This window comes from Trichosurus vulpecula, chromosome 2 (assembly GCF_011100635.1).
Source record: "Trichosurus vulpecula isolate mTriVul1 chromosome 2, mTriVul1.pri, whole genome shotgun sequence".
NCBI classification, from domain to species: Eukaryota; Metazoa; Chordata; class Mammalia; order Diprotodontia; family Phalangeridae; genus Trichosurus; species Trichosurus vulpecula.
This window is the reverse complement of record NC_050574.1, coordinates 249,840,063-249,863,195: the sequence shown is the minus strand read 5'-3', so window position 1 is coordinate 249,863,195 and position 23,133 is coordinate 249,840,063. Positions and strand designations below refer to the sequence as shown.

Sequence of the window (23,133 nt, the reverse complement as noted above, 5' to 3'; positions counted from 1 at the left end):
CTTTCCCCAAGCAGAGGCATACGAAGTTTATTTTTACATGCGTGCTGATGCCTCCAAAAGGTATCAGGGGTTTGACAGCCACTAGTTATACTTGGAGGGTGGGCGAGCAAAAGATCTCTCTGGAGAGAGAGCACAACTGGGGAGAAAGCGGTTGCAACTTGCCACCTACCTGTAGACCTTGTGGCTCGGCTTCCCAAATGTCAGAAGAGCTAGTATCCTCCTTCTTCAGATCTAAAAACAAGCCATCCTTATGACTAAGACAAGTCCCCCGCTAACCTTTCCTCCCAAGCCCATTTCAAGTCTTTCTGGTTGTTTTCAAAGAGCAGAGGGAGAGAATGCAAACTGCCTGGGCTCCTCCCCCCTCTCCTGCTGGTTGGCAAACCTGGTTGTGGCTGCAGCCACTCACGTCCCGGCCTTGGGGAGCTGGGGGTGGGGGTGGGGGTGGATTTTTACACCCGGAGGCCGGGACGATCGCGGCAGGAGGCGGGTAGAAAAGGAACTCTCCTGGCCCATGGTTACTAATCCAGGCCTTTAAGAGACGATGGGGGGCTACATGGAATGTCTAAAACTGCTTCTAGTACTCCCCCTCTCTCTTCCTATTCTCCTCCTCCCCCTTCTCCCCGACTCCCTCCCTCCCGGGGCCCATCTGACCTTGAGAGCTGCAGAAGAGGTAGTGAACAGGAAAGGAAAGTGAAAAGGAAAGCGTATTACCTAAGCAGAGGTTGAGGTGGGAGAAGGGTGATGCAGATGTTTTCGCCTTTCCCCGGAGGAACGGAAGAGGCGGGGGAGAAGAGGAGGAGGAGAATTAAATAGGAGGAGGTGGGCCGGGAGATGCAATCAGAAGGGTTGCTAAGTGGCCGGGCTTACGCTAGAGCCAGGGCTAGAGCTGGGAGGCAGAGCCTGAAACCTTTGGCTGCCTGGGCTAAGGAGGTGGGGAGGGGGAGGAGGAAACGGGACTAGCTGAGAGGGGGCGGGGGAGGAACTGGGGACGCAAGAAAGAATCAAATGAGGAGCAAATGCGTCCATGCTCCGCAGCCTGGGTCCTCTACGAATGGTGACAGCAGCATCCGCCGCAGATGGCCGCCCACTCATTTCCTTTGAGGTAGCCCTGGGGAAACTAGTGAACTATGCAGATAGTCACCCTCTCAGGGAGAGCAACTCGTCCCGCAGCTGCCCGCCAGCCTGCAAGTGACATCTTTGGCTGTCATACGCGGGGAGCTATGATTCAGAGAGAGAAGTGCCGGCAAAAGAGATCTCTGGGGTCTCCTAATCCGCTGTTGTCATTCTCTCTTAGCCTACAAGAAAAGGCTTAAAAAAAAAAAAACTCTCTTCTTTTCTTCCTATCTCTTTGGGGGATTAAATGTTTGACAACTAGGTTGGCAGTGCTGGGAACACAGAAGAGATGAAACTGACAAAACAGCCTTCGTCCAGCTCAAAATAACAATAGCTGGCATTTATACCGCGCTTATCCAGTTGATTCTCAAAGCCTGTGTGGTAGGTGATATCACTATACCCATTACACAGTTACAAACACCGAGGCTAAAAGAGATAAAGCGATTTGCCTAGGATAACACTGCTGGTAAGGGTCTAAGGTAAATTTGAATTCAAGACTACCTGACTTCCAAGTTCAGCAATCTGTTCACTGCGCCACCTAGCTGCAGTAACTGTTATTATTGTTTTCATATTTATTGAGCATTAAAAATGGGCTGGGTACTTTGCTGGGCACATTAGTGCCTTTGGGGAGTTCACCTACCATGTAAAGTGCTTTGCAAAACTTAAACTGCTATTGAAAACATTAGTTATTATTAGTGGTAGTTGTAGTAGCAGCAGCAATAGCAGCCATGTGACATAGGAGAAAAACTTAGAACTGAAGATCACAGTCTAGGCACTGCCATGGGACCTTGAACATGCCATTTCCCTTTTGGTGGCTTTGGTTTCTCTATCTCTGAAAGGAGATTAGGTTAGGTGAACTCTAAATTCATAAAATACTATACTAAATCTTATGAGAGAAGGGGTACAAATCATACACCCAACATTTTTATCCCGGTGTTGAGGTTTAAGGGGCAATCAAGCCAGAACACATCCAGCTTTTTCTGGGACCCATAATTTCATTCCCTGATGTTTGAAGTCCCTCCACAGAGGCATATGAGAACTTCATCTGTAATTTAGAGACTTAGCACAGTGCCTGGCACATAGTAGGTGCTTAATAAGTGTTTACTGACTAATTTGTAAGAAGTTAAGTGCCATTGGTTATACAGGTAGTAAATATAAGAGACAGGTCTTAGGCATTTCCTGAGATACTATGCTATTTAACCTTACCAAGTTACTGTAGTACTTGGTTTATACTCCATGAAGCATGGAGCCATCATCTTGATTTGCCATGTCCTTTTCCCCAAGAAACTAAGTATCACATAAGTTAATGCTAGAAGGGATTTTAGAGGTTGTCTAGTCTAACTTCCTTTTTTTTAACCACTAAGGAAACTGAGGCCGGGAGAAGCAAAGTGAGTAGCTGAGCTGGAATTTGAACCCATTTCCTCTTACTCATAATCTGTTACTCTTTCTGCTTCATCAAATTATTTGCTGAGTAGTTCTGGTGAGGAAATGCCTTCTACCAAGGCATATTATCAATTGTTCAGCAACTTAAGACTTTGAGAGCTGCTTACTGCTTAGCAATCTGTCATCTATGAGTTCTCTCAACTTCCCTTCTCTCTATCTCAATATTTCTCTTAACTCACCTTTTCTTTTCTCTTGCTTCTCCTGTCTCAGAGGAAAAAGTATTCTTTTATGTGTGTGTGCCAAGATTAACTTCTTTGCCTCTGCACTTGACCACATCCCCTACCACTTCTTCCATAATCTTACTGGATAAATTATCTCATTTTCTTTCTCTTGAATCTTCTATCTCTATCTCACCACTGATTCCTTTCCTTTTTTTTTTTTTAAACAAACATTCCCAAGCCACTGGGTAACAGGTAAGATCCAAAAAAGACACTGACAGCATAGAACAGTTAAGCTGAATCTAATAAGATCAAATTTAATAGGAATAAAGTGAAGGCTTACACACAGGTTAAAAAATTTAATTTCATAAGTACAAGATGGTGTAAAAATGACTAAACAGCAGTTTATCTGAAAAAGATCCGGGTATTTTGGTGGACTGCAAACTCACTGGGTAAAGGGTATGATATGGCAGCCAGAATGGGCAGGTAGGTGGCATAGTGAAAAGAGTGCCAAGCCTGAAATCTAGAAGGCTCCTCTGCCGGACTTCAAATCTGGTCTCAGATACTTCCTAGTTGTGTGACACTGGACAAGTCACTTACCCTGTTTGCCTCAGTTTCCACATCTGTTAAATGAGCTAGAGAAGGAAACGGCAAACCACTCTAGTCTCTTTGCCAAGAAAACCCCAAATGGGGTAACAAAGAGTCAGATATGACTAAAATACAACTGAAAGTCTAAGATGGCAACTCCACCCCTCCCCCAAATGTAATCTTAAGCTTCATTAAGAGCAAGATAGTATACAGGAATAGTATACAGAAAAGAACACAGCTCCATTGTACTCCACCCTAGTCACATAACATCTAGTGTCATCTTCTGGTGACCATCTAGGTCCGGGGGCCAAATCTTAGGAAAGACATTGAGAAGTTGGAAAGTGTACTGAACAGGGCAAGCAGGGTGGTGAAGGACCATAAGTTCAAGTTACATGAAGACCAGTTGAAGGAAATGAGGATAATTATGAAAAAAAGGGGAAAAGACAAGCCTGAAGTTCTCTTTAAGTATATGAGGACTGTCATGTAAAAGAGAGAGCAGACTTGTTTTGCTTGGCCTTAGGGGAAGAAATATGAAGACTACATGGAAGGTAGAAAGAAGAAAATTTAGACTTTATGTAAGGAAAAAGTACTCAAGAATTAGAGTTACCCATCAGTGTAATGGGCTGTAATGGTCCCCTTCACTGGAGACCTTCAGGCTGGATGACAACTTGTTGGGCAGGTTGTTAGAAGGAATTTTTCTTCTGGTGTGGATTGGAGTAGATAGCCTCTGCAATCCTTTCCAACTCTGAGGTTCTATGATTCTGTGAAATCTCTATCATAAAAAAAAACGTTTCCATTGGCTATACTATGTTTTTAAGCTGTCATTCCATCTCTCACTTTCCCTTTGTTGTCAAACTTCTCAAAAGTGTAGTCTGCATTTGCTGTTTCTATTTTCTCACTCATGCATGATTACTCCTTTCTTTTTGGTCAGCATTTATGAGTTAATTGGAAACTCTGGAAGAGGAAATGCCTTCTCCCAATGCAGATCAGCAACTGTTCTTCAATCTAGTCTTCAAAAGTTGCTTAGTGCTTAGCAATCTGCCTTGTAGTTTCATCAGGTTACTGAAGATTTTCTTTCAAAGGTCACCTCCTCATCAGCAAATACAATAAATTTCTCTCAGTCCTCATCTTTCTTGACGCTGAGATTCAGCAGCTAACCACATACCCAAGGAGGTCAATGACAAAAAGAAATGCTGTATATAGAACAAAATATTTATAGCTGCACCTTTTGTAGTAACAAAGAATGGAAACAAAAATCAAAGTTCATTGACTAGGGAATGGCAAAAAAGTTATGGAAGGTGCATGTAATGGAATATTACTATGCTGTAAGAAATGATGAATATGAGGAATCCAGAACTGAAGTAAGCAGAACCAGGAAAACAATATATACAATGACTATAAAACAATGCAACAGAAAGAACGACAATGCAATTGAAACCAAATAGTATAAAATTATAATGACCAAGCTTGGCCCCAAAGAGGGGATATGAAATGATGCCTCTGCCTTCTTTTTTGGTGGGAGGCTATAAGTATGGAACATAGCACAGGTCATATTTTTATTCAATATTTTGATTAGTTTTGCTGAATGTATTTTTCTTTTTCTTCTTTTTCTTTTCTTATAAGGCTCTGGAGGGGAGGAGGGAACAGAATGGGAATTGTAGGTGATGGAAAAATAAAGGGTATCAATTAAAATAGATTTTTAAAAGTATCACTAGGTTGTGAGCTCCTTGAGGGCAATAACTGTTTTTGCCTTTCTTCATATCACCAATACTTAGCGTAGTGCTTAACACATGGTAGGTGCTTTATATAAATATTGGTTGACTTGATAAATAGAAAAGTCTTGGCATTATGGAAGGATTTAGATTAGAGTGTCTTCAGTAAAAATTACAATGATTTCCTTTCTAGGCTCTGGCCCTTCTTTTGTCCAGTTGGAGTCTCTTTGCTCTTGCTCTACACTTTCTGATGCCCAGAGTTCATTTATCAACACTCCTCATGTGCATAGCCCAGCCAAGTCACCACAACTCCAGTAGAAGCTGCCTGATCTTTGGAAACCTCAAGCACTGTCCAACAGCTATTGTCTGCAGTAACTACCACAGAAGACCACTGTTTCTGATAACTATTTTTCAGTCATGGGACTCAGTCAACTGGCTTCTTCCTCCCTGCAACCTTGCTATTATCCAATTAATGCCTGCCCCTAGGCTCAGGGGTTCATGGGAAATGGAGTCCTTACTCTCTTCTGATCAGCACCTACACTCAGGGTGCATGACCTGCCCACAAATGGGGTTCTTGTTATTGGGAATTCCTACTACATTTTCTTCCACTCCAGCTAAAAAACAAAACAAAACACATACACTAGATGCATATGTACAACTGCAGGTACACATTATACCACATTGTCAAATTCTATGAAACATAGTTACATGCAAAGTGTGTACATCACGTAGTATGGTGGTAAATAGTAGACCAAATACCTCAGTAGGTATATAACAGCATTTGTAGATATATACTAAACAGTACCACAGATTAGTGTTCTGCACAAAATATACATTACTTTGTAATACCATACTATGCAAAGTATATTTTATTCTATTGTCCGGGTACCATCCTGCCCCAAAGGGAGCACATGGCCTTGTGCCAATAGATATTGCCTGGCTACATTTTCTCTTTTGAGTAGCAACCCTGAGGGTCTTCCCCTCCCAGTTTGATTTTTTTCCTTTTTTCTAATTAAAGGGGCCAACCCTTGACTCACTTCTTAAAGAGGCCTATTCACTGAATGGCCATTACCTCCTTGAAGTGAGAACCTGAAAAGGCCTTAGCCTAAAAGGGCCAGGGTCTCCCATTGCATCCTGGACTGTCTCCAGTTGTCCTGATGAATATCAGGCCACTGGAACCAGATGGCTCTGGAGGAGAAAGTGAGGCTGGTGACTTTGCACAGCCCTCCCTCACTCAAATCAAAGTCAACTGCATGTTGTCCTGATGTCATGGTCCTCTTCAAAAATGAAGGACAAACACAACAACAACAACAACATAATAGTGGTATTGTTACCTGTCATTTAAATAGCATTAAATGTCAGCCTTGCCACTGGTCAGAATCCAGATAATTCTGTACCATTTAGCTCCTTACTCTCTGTGAGTAAACCAGTATCCTCAGGTCTACTGGCCTATAATACCAAATTTGGGCCCTTGGATGACCAAAGCTGAATGTTGTCATCTCCAACTCTTGTGGGGTCAGTTTTGTAGGTGGCCTCTGTTCTCTTGGGACTTACACAACTGGAGTATGAGCAGCACCTCTTCCCCTTTGGCTGTGCAGAGGTCCCTCTGTGCCAGAGTAATCTTGGCATCCCATATTACTAAGAGGCTACCAAAATACAGTTTTCTTTTCATTAGTTTTCTCTAATCTGATCCTCTCCATATGAGAGTATCTTTTCCCCTCTAAGATTAGAGACTTTATTATTTATTTTTTGTAACGCAGTGTCTTGTATATATTAGGTTCTCAATAAATATGTTGAATTTAATATTAAAATGTTTAAATATTTTTTTAGGTTGCAGAGACTTGGGCAGGACTGTCATAATATTTATAAAAACTGTGTAAGGCAGAATTTGATTTTTTGGAAATAGAGAGAAAGGCTGAGGTCCCAAGAGAAAAAGTATCTATATTCCTAGATAAATTCCTGACCAAAATTTCTCTGGTCACTTTCCTTTTCTGAGGAATATGATTGGCTTCTGGTTAAAGTAAAAGGACTAGACATGAAACTTCAATCTTTTCTACCACTGATTTCCTGTATCTTAGAAGTTCTATTCTACTGGGTTAAAATTCTTAAACTAAAAACAGTCATTTCTGCCACTTACCTTTCTACAGCGGTGGCGTTTTAGTGAATCAGTTGATTGTCAAGTTTTCTGAATTCTTGGATGAGAAGAAATATAAACTCCAATGCCTTGATGTGTCCAATGCTACCCTCAAGATCTGGGTCCCTTTAAGTTCCCATAGAACAAAGCAAGGTTTCTGGTCTGAGAACAGAAAGTCTAGGAAATACACTGTGGCTTATCTGAGAACTTAAAATCAGTGACTCTTTAGTAAACTTCCCGAGGCCCAACTTAGGGTGGGGAGATAATAAGGTTCTCTGCTGGGAAGTCCAAAGGTTATCCTCTTTAGCAAGCATATTACCAATGAGTCATTTCCTCTGATTCTTAAACATTCTCCTAAAACATTCCTGTTTACTTTAGTCTTCTATGGCCTTTCTTTAGTTTTCTACAATATGCTTTCATTCTCCTTTCAGCCCTGTTCCTGATTTTCTGGATTTTAAAACCATGCTTTCCCTCTTGCCCCACCTCCGACTTTCAGCTCTCTTTTATGTATTGGCCTCTCAAATTAGAATGTAAAATCTTTGCAGGCAGGTACTGTTTGATCCCCAGTGCTTAGTATGGTAGTGCGAGCCTATAGTAAACACTTAATAAATGCTTGTTTCCTTTGTCCTGTTTTCCTGTTATTGTTCTGCAAGAAAGCATATGCATAATACACACACACACACACACACACACACACACGTGTGTGTGTGTGTGTGTGTGTGTGTGTGTGTGTGTGTGTGTGTGTGTGGCAGGTAGGTGGCACAGTGCATAGTGTGCCAGGCCTAGACTCAGGAAGACCTGAGTTCAAATTCGGCCCCTGACACTTACTAGCTATGTGACCGTGGTCAAATCCCTTAACTCTGTTTGCCTTAGTTTCCTCATCTATAAAATGAGTTGGAAAAAGAAATGATTAATCACTCCAGTATCTTTGCCAAGAAAACCCTAAAAAAGGGGTCATGAAGAGTTATACACAATTGAAAATGACTAAATAACATATACACATATAAATGAAATATATGTGTGTATATATGTGTATGTGTATATATGTATGTATAAGTGTATATGCATGTGTGCATATACACATGCATGTACATGCGTGCGCACACACACACACACACACACACACACACATATATATATATATATATATATATATGTATGTATATAACCACATTTGTCTCTGGATACCCAAACTCTGCCTTTTGTATCAAAGAAAAGCAGTTAAGCAAAAAAAAAAAATCATTACAGTTGCCACATCTGATAATGTATGAAACATTTTACCCCTCTAATCCCTTGCCTTTCTCCCTAGAGGGAAAGTATGTTTCATTGTCTGATCTCCAAGACCATTACTGGTTATTAGAGTTACTCAAATTTTAACTTCTCTTTAGGGGCCTATTTTATTTACACTTGCAGTAGTCATGCACATCGTTTTGGTTCCTCTTCTTTCTCACTACATCAGTTCACACACATCTAACCCAGTGGCATAGGTGGCTAGGCATAGCTGGGTTGTGGTCACAGGAGATGAAAACCTGAACTCGGGCCAGTCTCTGGCTTTTTCTTTCCACTGTGGTTTGCAAAGGTTTTACCTCTAGGGGAAATATGACTTCTCAATAGAGGAAGTAGTCTCTTTTCTCTTTGATTGACACCCCCGCCTCAGCTTCAGTTAAGTGTTACACTGGATGGAGTGCTTGGAATTGGGAAGACAAGTTCAAATTTGAACCTAGACCCTCACTAGCTGTCTAACCCTGGGCAAGGCATTTAACCACTGTTTTCAGCTTTAAAGTGGGGATAATAATAGCACCTACATCACAATAGTGTTGTGAGGATTAAATGAGATAATATTTATAAAGCACTCAGCACAGTGCCTAACATGTAGCAGGCCTTATATAAATGTTTATTCCCTTCTTTCCTGAGCAAAGTTGCTATTCTCATCCTGGTGCTTCTGGTTCCAGTCTAGGGTTTCCAGAAAGAAGAGGAAGAAACTTTAAAAGGTACCCAATGTTCCAACATGACTCAGGTATAGGGCCAGTAGAATATTCTCACATAGAAAAGGGAAGGTTAAGCAATAATCACGGAAGGATTAGAGCAGAATCCAGTAACAGCATAGGGCAATAGATTTACAGCTAAAAGGGACCTTCGAGGACATCAAATCCAGCCTTCTGATTTTACAGATGAGGAAACTAAGAGGAAAGAGAGCAAGCGTTTATTAAGCACCTACTGTTCTCAAGCACTTCACTAAGCACTTTATAACTATCATTTCATTGGATCCACATAATTGTCAGGTAGGTGCTATTTTGAGCTCCATTTTATAGTTGAGGAAACTGAAATAGACAGAAATTAGGTGACTTGCCTAGGATCATACAGGTAATAAGTGTCTAAGACCAGATTTTGGCTCAACTCTTCCTGACCTGAAGGCTAGTGCTCCATCCACTGAACCACCATGCCTCCCAAGCACTGGAAGAACAAGTGACTTACTCACACTCGGCTAGTAAGTGTCTGAAGTGAATCTGAACCCATGTCTTGTGCTCTACCTACTACATCATCTTGTCTTATCACTACTTTTTCAATCAGTTGGGAAGCTAATAAGAAAGCCTCACTGAGATATAAACAGTTCTACCAACAAGGCTTCTAATTAGCCAGTTCACACAGTCCAGTCAAACACCAAGTGGGATCTTTTTTTTCTGGGGGCAAAGTTTTCCCTGTCCTAAGCCCTATTCTGCTACTGTTGCTATGACAGCAACCACAACCACTCTGGTAGGATGTGCTTGTTACCAGCATGCACAGGTCTTTCAAGATCTTTCAGTGTTCACAAGGTTGATGCTAAATCAAACACAAAAGCGAGACAAGGCAGGCTTCCGGTACAAGACTGGCTGGCTGAGGCTACACTCTCTAGGGTAGTTGGGAGATGTGGTGGGCCCTACCCCACTATTATTGCAGAGTAGGGAAAGACCTTTCCTTGTTCCAGCTTCCCATTTGGAGTCACAGTTTGTCTTCTTAAAGAGCTGCTTCCAAGCATTTTGACAGCCAAAAACTGACTTTTCCTTCTACCAAGTGTGGCCTTTCTGAGTCATCAGCTTTCTTGGCTTAGCTCTCAAGTTGGGGAACTCAACCATGAGTTTTACATAGCCAGAAGCAGATTTGCATATGCTCTGAGGGGGTGGGGAAGAGGATTTTTGCCGTGCTTCTCTGAATACAGGAAAAGAGATATAGAGCTGGAAGGGATCTTTAAGGCCATCTAGTCCAAAGCACTCATTTCACAGATGAGGAAGCTGAGGCCCAGGGCGATTCAGGGTCTTGCCCAAAATCACATAGATGCAGGATTTGAATCCAGGTCCTCAACTCCAAAGCCTGTGGTCTTACCACTGTACCATGTTATCTCCTATCTTATCCATTATTTCTTATTACACAATAACACATTACATTCATATGCCAGTTTCTTTGGCCATTCCCCAGTTGATGGGATCTGCTTTATTTCCAGTTCTTTTCTAGTGCTAAAAAGTGCTGGTATGAATGTTTTGGTATATGTGGGAACTTTCTGTCTTTTAGAGAACCTTGGGAAAGCATTTGATTTTCATAATCTGTTTTTGTCTCTTTAATATTAATATGAGTATTCTATTAAATTCTTTTCAATCAGGATCAGCAAAATAACATATGCAAGAATATTGAGAATATGGTACATAATGGTACACAATGCAAAATATATTTTAATTTCTCAAGTATTCAATGCCACTTTAAGAGAAAATCATATTCAAAATGTCCGGTTCATGGAGCTACATTCTTTTTCTAAACCACACCCAATAAATCTCTTTCACACTCAGAAAAGAGATTTATGAAATTTCCATTTCATTCTGGTAAAACTTAGCTCATACAAAACAGGTCTGGCAAAAGTAGGCAAGAACTGGATCTCTCATTTGCTAGTCAGGCTTCACTTTTTTTAAGGTGGTTTTTTCCCTCTGGTTCAAAAAGCATTTTGCCATTTAGGTAATATTTTGATAGAAAAACCTCTCCTGAGATTATAGAAAGGACACTGGATTTGGAATCATATGGCCTGGGTTTGAATTCTGGCTTTACCATTGAATGAATACCTTTGTGTCTCCAGTGTTAACCTTGGTGTCTTTGTCATCTCATCTATAGAATTAAGGGGTTAGACCAGATGATCTCCAAAGTCCCCTCCGGCCTTAAGATACCATGGTTCCATTCGGCTGAAAGTAATGAGCATTATTTAATATGCCTTTACAAGACATCTTTTTTTCAAATTTAAATTTGAATTTAGATACAATGTATCTAAATGAGACTTTCAGCTTATTATGGTTACTCATATTCTCTTAGAAGGAGCTTTAGGGTTTGATTGTGAAAAATGCTGAAAATAGGAAAGAACTTGGAACTTTCAAGTGTTTTGCAAAGCTTAAAGTGCAGCAATTATTATTGATATATCATTTTTCTTATTTTTTCCTTTTCTTCATCACTGTTCTATCTCTATCATATTGATATGGAAAAAAATTTTAATGCATGCACTGCCTGGCTCCTGAGTCCTAAACAGTGAGTTCCATCACAGAGGCACAGATCTGAAAGACGGTGTGGTACAATGGATGGAGAGTTGGTCTTTGGAGCCAGGAAGACCCCTATTTAAGCCCTGCCTCTGACATATTACTGGCTGTGTGATCTTGGGTAAGTCACTTAACCCCGTTAGAGCTCTAAGCAAGTCTCTAAGACTTTGTGCTGACATGCATTGGTAGAGGAAATTTCCTCACACAGGAGTTTCCTGATAACAATGAAGTCACAGGTCTAGTCCCCAAACCTAGGGGCAGCTAAGTGTAGAAATGGATAGAATTAAAAAAAAAAAAGAATAAAAAAAATGAAAAAAAGAAATGGATAGAATGCCCTGGAGTCAGGAGCCTGACTCATCTTTCTGAGTTCAAATCTAGCCTCTGACATTTATTAGCTGTGTGACCCCGGGCAAGTCACTTAACTTCAGTTTGCCTCAGTTTCCTCATCTGTAAAATGAGCTAGAGAAGGAGATGGCGAACCACTCTAGTATCTTTGCAAAAAAAAACCCAAACGACATCATGAAGAGTCAGACACACCTAAAACGACTGAATAACAGTCCCCAAACCAGCATGATTTTTTTTTCTCACTCTTAATGCTTTTTCTTATTGCTTTGAAGCAATAACATCTGTGGCCAGAATTGCTTCTTTAGTTCTTCAGTCTTGTAAGGGCAGACAACAAACTGTGTTAAAGACACAGGCTTTTACTTGGCATGAGTCAAGGGAGAGAGAAGGCACAAAGTGAGAAGACACATTTCTTTACCTATATCCAGCTGTTTTTTTAACTACCCTTCTTCCTTAGCTCTGTCTCCTTCCTACCTTTTTTCCTGGGGGTAAAGAGACCAAACAACTTGAATGTACTTCTCTTTTGAAATACTGTGGACGTACATCTCACCTGTCTAGTGGACCTTTGGGCGTTCAGGTTTTCATTGGAAGTGATAGTGTAATGGGGTCTGAAGCATGGGCAGACCACACCAACTTCCTAAGATGGCATCTCCAGGTAAAAGATACTAGGAAGCTGCTATTGGGAGAATCCTGAAGATCTGTGAGGGAAGTGCCTTGGTGAGGCTGGAGTATGTATAGATCTGTAACTAGATGCAGCTAGCTAGAAACCACATGTTTGAAAGGAGAAGCCTTTTCCATTGGCAGCAGAGCCTAAACTATTGGGGCCTGAGTCATCTCTTCTCCTGTTGTCTCTTTGTTGCAAATTTGTCTGAGGGACTGAAGAGCTGGATCTTTCGCTCGTGAAGTCCAGTGACTTACCAATTGCTGTAAGTCAATAAGCATTTATTAAGGGCCTATTGCATTGTGCTAAGGAATGGAGGAAGAGAATGGGGAGGGCCTCTGGGCTTCCTTCCCCCTTTGCAACCATATGGCCCCCGAGAAAGAGAGTCATTTTAATCCATGCCTTTCCATTCTAGGTGCACTGTGGAATCTCCAATCTTGGGATTTTTAAAGGCCTGGAGAGTGAGCCATAGAAATTTAGGAGTCACAGTCCAGGCCAGGGATTGCAACCTGCACAGCATGGATACTCTGAGGATCCAGGAGCAAGGAATGATTTTTATCTTTATCTTCAGGAATCTTCAGTGGAATGACTCATCTGGCATCAATATCACTTTTAAACATGAACTTGATGGGACTAATGCTTTATAGGGACTGAGCTAATTAATGAGTCTAATCACCTGCTCTACCTCCAGACAGGGATACAATAGGGGGATTACACCCCCAAGGTCTTGGGGGAAATGTTTGCAGATTTGTTCTTGCTCTATCTTTGAAGCAAATATCCTTTTTTAAAAAGCTAACTGATTTTAAGTGTTTAAAGGGAACTGGGCTGCTAGTTAGCGGCTACCTTAACAAATAGAGGAACACAATTGTTGGGAGCCCCAGCCAACGACAGGGGTAAGGAAGAACTCATAAACCTTTCGGAGTGCCCAGGTGCTCTGAGGGCTGATGTAGCCTGCCTGGCTCTAGAAGAGAGGGCTTCCGAATACCTCTTACAGCACCTGTGTTTTTCTATATTTATAACCCTGGAATTTTGTAAGATATGAACCCCCTACGCTACTATGAAAATAATATTCTTAAAGCATAAACCCAACCCATGTTACTCTCTTATTCAAGAAGCCTCAGTGACTGCTTGCTGTCTCCTAAGCTTAATATTCCATCTCCTGCTTCCTGTCTTTTTGCACAGACTGTCCGCATGCCTAGAATGCAATTCCTCATCTCCATCCCTCAAGATCTCCACCTTCCATCAAGGTTTGGCATTTCTTGATTTCCTCAGCTGTAAGTAATCACCCCACCTCAAATTATATTTATATTATATTCCCTCTCCAGTTAAAGGTAGCTTCTATTTTTGTCATTGTTTCTTAGTGCTTAATATGGTGCCTTGCGTACAACAGGCACTTGACATATGCTTGAATTATATATCTTATATTGAGTAATTCAACTATACTCACCCAACTATTAAATGTCAGAGACAAGAGTCAATTGTAGATCTTTCCCTCTTTCAATGACACCAGGCTGCCTCTGAAGAGTCAAAAAGCCACAGTCGTCTGGTTAGTAGAAATACCATAAGGGTGGTCCAGGATGGGGCTCAAGTTTAATATTAGTAAAGCAACATTGTATTTAAATAGTCCCATTTTTTCCCTAAAAAGCAGTATTATCAAGTATTAAAAGTACAAATTTTCAGCAGAGAGAATTACATACATGTTATAATAATGATGGTGATCAAACTGTTGACTTTCCCTCAGCTTAGTGAATATTTGCAAATAAAATGCAAACTGGTCTGCAGGGCACAAGGTTTCTTGGATTTGTTTGTAGATAAGCCAGCCATTGTTGCTAGGTAACCTGCAGAGCTGAAATCTAATTCAATAGCACGGATATTGTGACGAGCCCTTAATCTACGAAAACTGTAAGGTATATCACCTCAGTATTTAAGTATTTTTGTTTACTAAAAATTGTTACTACTAAAATCCAAATGCATTTGCACTGTTCTGTGAATAGTTGCTTTGTGGGTTCAGGACTAGGGAAGGTGAATGTAAATCTTCCCATTTGCTTTATCTTCTTTTTTTTTTTTTGCTTCCATTTTGATCATTAGTGTTTATGCTCTTTACAAATTCAGTGAGGAGTCACGGATGATGCTGTGGTTGCAAAGGTGGGTCACTTTAAGGATGGAGGTGCCCTCAGTAGAAATAGCAAAATTCAGAAGAGTGGTTGATTTGGAGGAGAGGGAAAGTTTGAGATGCCTATAGGATACCCAGCTAAAAATATCCAATAGACAGGATGCAGGATAGGATCTCAAGAGAGAAAGGAGGATTGGATATATGGATGTGGGAGTCAACTGCATAGAGCTCATAATTAATCCCATTGAATCTGATCAGATCACCCAATGGGAGTGTAGAGATGTGTGACCCTCTCTGGGCCTCAGTTATGTCATTTGCTAAATGACAGGGCTTGGATTCAATAACCTTTAAGGTTTCTTCCAGCTATAAATCTATGGTACAGTGAAATAAGCTTGGAAAGGAGAGATGTAGCCAGATTGTAAAGGTCTTTAAATAACAAACAGAGTAGGTTGTATTTTATCCTATGGCAATAGTGAACTACGGGAGCTTTTTCAATAGAGAAGTGAAAGGCTATTTATTTAATTCTTTCAAAAAAAACTACTGGTTGTTACATTTAAAAAATATAATTTAATTTTAAAAAAATTTTTTCGCTTCTCTTTTTTATCCTGTCCCCTCTTCAAGAATCTTTTCCTCCTGACCAATGCCTTCTTTAAACTGACTTTCCTTTTATTTCCCCATCTCTTTTTCTTAGCCCATTTTCCTCCTATTTTCCTGTTGGCTAAGATGAATTTCTGTATCCAACTCAGTTCGTATGTTTATTTTTCTCTCCTTGAACCAATTCAGATAGTTTAAGTATTGCCTACTTCCTCCCCTCGCAGCCACTGCCTCCTCTACTGTATAAATTCTTCCTTGTGTACCCCATGTGCATGAGGTAATTTTCCCCATTTTTTCTTTCCTTTTCCCCCTCTTCCAGTGTATTTCTCTTCCTCGCTCTTTCCTTCTTCTTTTGATATCATCCCAAAATAATAGAATCAGACATGGACCTTGGTCTAATTCGACTCCCTCTAGGAGCTCAAGTGGTGATAAAGTTCCCCATACAAGAATGTAAATGGTTGAACTTTGTTTAATCTCCTATGATTGCTTGCTTATATTTATCTTTTAAAGCTTCTCTTGAGTCCTGCATCTGAATATCAAATATTCTATTTAGCTTTGGTCATTTTATCAAAAATACTTGAAAGTCTTCTATTTCATTTTCTTCCTTCTAGGATTATACTCAGTTTTGCAGGATAGGTTCTTTTTGGTTGTAATCCTAAATCCGTTGACTTCTGGAATATCATATTCCAAGTCTTGTTTTCCTTTATAATATTAGCTGTTAAATCTTGTGTGGCCCTGATTGTGGTTGGTTCCATGGTACTTGAATTATTTCTTTTTTGCTATTTGCAGTATTTCTCATTGACTGGGAGTTCTTGATTTGGGCTATAATATTCCCAGGAGTTTTCATTTGTTACTTAATAATAATTTCTCTCAGTACTTAGGATTTAATAGGATTAAATATTTTTCCTAAACAGACTTTAGCTCCTTGCCAGATTCTCTCCAAAAGAGAAACCACATGTGTTTTTAAAATCTCTCTTGTTTTGCATTTTATCTTTTCATTCTGAACTCTAAAAACACCAAACAAAAATGAGCATTTTGAAGCATTTCCATCTACAGAGCAACAGCCAAAGAGGATTGTATACAAAATCACAAACATCCACCACATACAGCTTGCTTCCCTCCAAGTAAATTACAAACTTAACATGTAAAAACTGTCTTGCCTCCCTGTGTTTCTTTCTGTCCTTACTTTTCATTTCTTCAGTGCATTTTTGGAAAATGTTTCAAAGACTCTTTTTTCCTTTTATTTTTCTTCCTTTCATTTATTTTTAGTAACTATTTCCTCTCCCTAACCTTACTCACCCAAAATTGTTTATAACATAACATATATGTTTTAATGATTTATAGGTAGACATTAGACTCCAGATACAACTCTATAAAGAATGCTTGTTTAGGGGAGGAAGCACTGGTAACTTGCTATAAAATTAGCACTTTCCCAATTGTTGAAATTGGTATGTAGGGAAAAGTATGGTTAAATTGCATTACCAAAGAATCTTAGAACCGTGAGAAATATTACAAAGAAATTACCTTGCATCATTTCCTCTCATAGTTTGGTGGAATGGACACCTACTTATTCTAATCCGTTCACAGAGTGGATTAAGGCAGTTTGCTTGAATACTTAGTCTATAAGCAAAGCCATGTAACATCTGACTAACTTACTAGGGACAAAGCAGAAAATTTCACATAATCTATCACATAGGATCTTCAGGGTAAGTTAAAGGAACAAATCCATTTCTGAAATTGTCATCAGAAAGCATATGATTAGAAGTGGATAGGACTGAAATGTCAAGCTTCCTATGACATTTATGGCATTGCGGGCATCATATATTCAATGAAACTCCTGCTCATGAGGCAATTACTGGACCTTTAAGAATAGGTTTTAGTAATGAAAAATAATTACAATTCCCGCTTTAAAAGAATTGAAATCTATGGTGAAAAGGTAGAAAAATTCTAGTTAAAGATAAGTAGTCCAATTTTTTGAAAATATGAACTTAATACATGTCAACAAACACAAAGATTTCAATATAAAAAGAATAGAATAGACAATTACATGCCACTGAACTTAGATTAGTTTTAAAATATATATTAAATTTGACATAGCAGTAGCAAAATCACCCTAGTTTTCTGTCCTACCTGAATTTCCTTCTATGCTTTTTGGGTATTTTTTTTCATTTAATTGCTTGTTTCTTCTCACTTTTTAAAAAATCTCTACAACTGCTCAACAACTTCTTCTCCTACCCCATAGAAATCTTCCCTTTTAACAAATAGGTATAGTCAAGCAAAATAATCAACATATAAGCCATGTCTGAAAATATATCTCATTTTGTATCACTAGTCTACCTCTCTGCCATGATGTGGGGGGCATGCTTCATCAGACTTCTGATGTAAACAGTTACTAGAACATAGGTGCTTAATAAATGTTTATTGATTGATTGAAGTCATGGTAGGCCACTGCATTAGTATGAGTTATAAAGACTTTAAAAGTTATTTTCCTTTATATTACTATAATTATTTTGTAAATTGTTCTTCTGGTTCTACTTGCTTCAGTCTTCATCAGTTCATAGAATTCTTTCCATGTTTCTCTGAATCTATCATATTCATTATTTCTTACATAGCATTTCAGTAGGGCTTTAAATGAACAAGAATGTGAGATAGGGACCCAGAGATAGGGACCCATTTGTTTTGAAATGATACCCTTTCCAAGCTTATGATGAAGCTTGGAATTTGAATAGCAGTTGATATTATGTCAAGGGATGAGTTTAACCCCAGGGAGTATTTTAGCCAAGCAAACCAGTTTATAAAATCCTGGATAAGTTACCATTCAGTAGACATCATTTTAAATAGGGAGGAGCAGTAGCTTGCTGGCATTCATTGGAAGGGAGAAACCATTTTCTTTGAGGTCTATTCAGAAGGTTATATCTGGGGCTTCCAGGAACTCTGTCTAGAGCATCTGAAATCTTTATCAGCTGAAGCCTGAATAAAAGCTGCCTTTCAGAAGACTGAATTTGTCTAAATAGAAAAAAAGAAAGTTTAGAGATAGGTAGATCCCAGCTTTCCTCATCTAGAGATTCCCAGAAACAATAGCCGGAATAGTGACTTTGAAGGCTTCTGCTAAGGACAACTTTGAGGCAAACAGGCAATACAATCCCACTGATTCTGTGTATATCTGATGCTGAAGACAATTTAATACTTTTACAATGCTGGCATTATGCCACCTGCTGGTCAGAGATTTTTAGGGAAATTGTGATGTGTTCTCCATTACCACCATTCCTTACCCTTTCCCTGCCAACCAAAGATCAAAAGTTTTAAATGTATTATAGAAACTATTGTTGTTTCTTTTGTTCCACTTTATTTTTGCGAAACACTTAATGAAAACAGATTGCTGTCTATCCGTTGGATCCTGTATCATGCCTCTGTAAAGTGAAAAACAGCCAAGCAATTGGTCAATGACATTTAGACATATCCTAGTTACCAAATCCCCTTTCTAAAGTGATACCATCGCATAGGTTCAAATGGAATTATTATAGGATAAAAGTGGCTATGACTAATATTTCATTAGTATTTGTTAATGATGAAACAGATATTCTTTCCCTCTAAGTAATGTGTAACCCATTGAATTGGAGAAATAAAGACTACAATAGCTACGTACCATTGACTTGCTAGTCATCTGGTCAGACTTGATAAGAAAAAGAGGATCAGGAGAGACATGCTTGGTGATTCTTATCAAATTGAGGAAGGCCAATAACTGTAGTGTTACTAGAACAGGCTAAATAGAGATATGGTAGTATTGAACAAGAGTAGCAGATGTGAGGCTCAGGTAGTCAGGAGTGGTTGTGCTGAGATCTATCTGAGAATTTGTCTCTGTTCTCGGGATATTACAGCATACATACAGTAGCATTTGAAAGTGATGCCCTATAGGCTTCTGGGCAGCACAGATGAATTGAGGGAAAGTATATTTCATCTTCTAGCAAAATGTCAGTTACCAGTAACTCCTGACAAAGAGGAACTTCAAGAGATAGCTCATAGTGCTTGTGTAAAGCTTTTCTTTTAAGATGTTTCCTTAGTAGCATTTTCTCCTAATACATAGACATGAATATGATGTCTCTCTCTGCAATACATTTGGGAATCAAAAGCTCGAGGTATAGGATTTGATTATGATAGAACTTTATATTTTCTGTTTTTCCTTGTTCCTATGATAAAACAAAGCTAATTATACTTGGAATCTTATTAGTCTGTGTATAGTCTAGATGTTTATATTGATTAACTCTAGATATTAATTTGTATCTTAGATATCAACTAGTTTCAATGATCAGTTATCATCACCATTAGTCATGGAACATTATAGTTTCTGACGAATTGAAACTGATCATCTCCCAAAGGGCAAACAGGGAGGTACATAGTGGATGTGAGCAGGTGATTGTGACTGTGAGTCCTAGAACAGCCTCGCCAAAAGATCATCCTTGACTCTTTCCACATGATGATGTCTTTGAGTCTGTATTTTATTCTACAGGCTGAACAGTTTAACCAAAATATAGTAAGAGCCTACAGCACAACCACTAGGCATGCTGGTGGGGATGATCAGATAAAATAAGGCTGTTTCTCCCCCCAAAAACCTTATAATGTAAGAGCTGGAAGAAGACATAATATCTGTTTGAACTGTAATACAAGGCAGAATGTTGAAATTGCAAAGGAGAGGTCTAGATAAAATAATAAGGGAAATGTAATCACTGAATCACTTAAGCTAAGAGTTGGTAGGGACCTCCAGAGCCCCTATTTCAACCTGCATTGGAACAAGTTTCTCCTTTACAATATCTCCCAGTGGTCATTCAGCCTTTGTCATCCAGATCAGGTGAGGGGGAACCTACTACATCCAGAGGAAGTTAACTCCACTTTTAGATATTTATAATTATTTAGAACTTTTCTCTTAAAAGAAGCCTAGATTTGCCTTTGTCACTTCTGTTCATTGCTTCTAGTTGTGTCCAGTGTGGCTAAGAAGAATAAGTCTGCCCTTTTCCATATGACAACCCATCAAATACTTGAAAATAGCTATTCTTACTTCTTTCTCTCCCCACCAACAAATATTCCTTTTCTCCAGCCTGAATATCCCCACTTTCTTTAATCAGTCTTACATATGGCAAGGAGCCAGCATCCTTTACCATCCTAGTAATTCTTTTTTGTATAGTGTGTGGGAGGACTTATTTCTTCTTCCTCACCAGCTAGTTGATATAATTATAGAAAATGTAAGGGCCTGATCACAGAAGTGTTAATATGCTAATGAAATGGGAAAAAAAAGTGTAGTTCCTGACATCCTTAAGAAAGAGTTCTTTTCTTGAATCAGAAGGACAGCTTGTCAGTGGCTGGGTGAAGACTGCCTAACAGGCTATGTTCCTAGATGCCTTTAAAAAGCTAAGCCCATTAAGACCTGGAGATAATTGAACAAAATGTTCAAAGCAGGAAGCAGGCATAGAATTAGCAGGATTTTGTGGGTCCACCAGAGGACAGAAGGGGAAAGGAGAATTTTTATTCTTCTTTTCCATTGGCTACGGTGCCAAGGAGGAGAGCTACTCTTCCAACAGGACACAATTCATTTAGGTGTCAAACAGTTCAAAGAGTTAAGTAATTCAAAGTAAGGAGCCAAGACAGACACTCTCCTGATATAGTCCCAGAGAGGCAGCATTCAAGGCAGGAAGCAGCTTCAAGGAATAATAGCTCTGGCAGGGGAGAAGAGGTGGTACAGTGGACAGAGCGCTGGGCTTGGAGTCAGGAAGACTTATCTTTGTGATTTCAAATCTGCCCTCAGACACTTACTAGCTGTGTGACCCTGAGCAAGTCACTTAACCTTGTTTGCTTCAGTTTCCTCATCTGTAAAATGAGCTGGAGAAGGCAATGGCAAACCACTTCAGGATCTTCGCCAAAAAACCCCAGATGGGGTCACAAAGAGTCAGACACACCTAAAAGGACTGAATAACAACAACGGCAACAGAGAAGAGGGATGACTACAGATTCAAGAAAGAACGGGCCCTTGTGGTCAAACTAGTCCTGGATCCTTCTGATTGTATTATTGTCTAATCCATATCTTTTCATCTCCTCTACAATAATAGCATGAGATACTTCATCAAAAGCTTTGATGAAATTTAGGCAAACTCCCTTTCATCTACTAGTTTAGTAATCCATTCAAAAAAAAAGGAAATGAAGTTAATCTGTCATGACCATGTTTTGATAAAGGAAGCTGTGCTGGCTTTTTGCGGTCATTGCTTCTCTTCCTAGCTATTTGCCAACCATCTCTTTATTGATCAGCTCTAGAGTTTCCCCAGAAATTGAAATTAAGTTCACCTGCCTATAGTTTATAGATTTTTTTTTCCTTTTTTTGAAAACTTTGCCTTTCTCCAATCTTCCATTTTCCAAGATCTTTCAAATATCATTGACAGTGGGTCAACAATCACATCTGGAAGTTCTTTCAAAACCCAAAGATATAGTTCATTTGGGTCAAATGACAGGAATTCATCAAGGGCAGCAAGATGTTCTCTTATTATTTTTAATTATCTTGGATATCAACTCCCCATTAATTATTTTTGTTGTCTTTCTAATATAAAGGTCATTCTCTGTTGCAGGGAAAGCATAAACAAAATTAAAATTGAACAATTCTTCCTTCTTTCTACTGTGAGTTATCATCCTATCTGCTCCAAGTAAAGGTCTTATTCTTCTTTAATCTTCATTTTTCTCTCAAAGCAGCTTCAAAAATAACAACCATTTTTTTTTTGGTCATTAGTTTCCTTTACCAGCGTCAGCTTATTCTGAGCTTTAGCGTTCCTGACAATATCTCGACAAGACTGTGCCACACTCTTGTATTCATCTTCTGTTACCTGTCCTTGCTTTGATATTTTATACGTTAAAAAAAATCTAAGCTGCTTAGAGAGTTCCCTGAGCATCCACATTGATTTCTTCAGACAAATCCCATTTTTCCTCTTCATTTGAATTGTTTCCCTTTGTTCCCTCAAAATTTTATTCTTGAGCATGTCCCATTCCTTCTGGGCTGACTTTCTCTGAAGCAGTTTAGTCCACGTAACTAACTGAACTCTGAAACCTGCTTTCCCAAAATCTAGTCATTTATGCCCACAAAAATCACCAGAAGTGGTTAGTTGTCATCTACTTTGATAAGTCTGGGGAGGTTTTCTGTTACATTTTGGTGATAAAACCCAAGAAGACCAAAGACGTCTATTGTTACTTACTACATCAACAACTAGCTGTCTCTGTTACCCCGAACAGGGAATTACCAACAATTATCTGCTACTTTTTCTTGGCCCCATACTAGATGATCTGTTACCAGAGTTTCTTTGGTTCCTCTGCCTATATTATCCTTGGGAGGACAAGTAGCTTTTTCTTCCTCCTCAGTGCATTCAGTTAACTTCTCTTTAGGAAAAACATCAAATCTATTTTTTGGCTCAAACTATATAGCTGTCCTTTTCCTTCTGTTTCTCTTCTGTGTAACATTTCTATTCTCTATCATCCTGACAAGGGTCAAGTGTCCCCTTCTCTACCTCAAGAATTCTCTTTTTCTCTCAGCGCTTCTGTTTCCTTTGAGGACCCTTCTTCCTTCCTAACAACCTGGAGTGTAGGCAGGTCTCTATTTACTTCACCTTTTCTTCCAGGAAACCAGCCTACACTTGGAACACAACTGTAGCAGAAATAAAATCATACAATCCAAGGAGGCAACTATAATTTCCCCTGTTA

The 23,133-nt window shown here is 39.4% G+C and overlaps 1 protein-coding gene across 4 annotated transcripts in view; it reads right to left on the bottom strand.

The window, feature by feature from the left end:
- INPP1 (inositol polyphosphate-1-phosphatase) overlaps positions 1-7,382 on the bottom strand; it is a 60,275-nt gene extending 52,893 nt beyond the window's left edge. Inside the window, exons 1-2 of one of the 4 annotated variants that reach the window (XM_036745577.1) lie at positions 712-929; positions 170-231 (exon numbers count right to left, since the gene is read on the bottom strand). The gene's annotated coding sequence lies outside the window, so the exon portion shown is untranslated. Of the gene's footprint in view, positions 1-169; positions 269-711; positions 930-7,151 lie in introns of those variants that run through there. The other 3 variants (XM_036745576.1, XM_036745578.1, XM_036745579.1) reach the window with 3 other exon arrangements.
- Between the last annotated feature and the right edge of the window lie 15,751 nt (positions 7,383-23,133).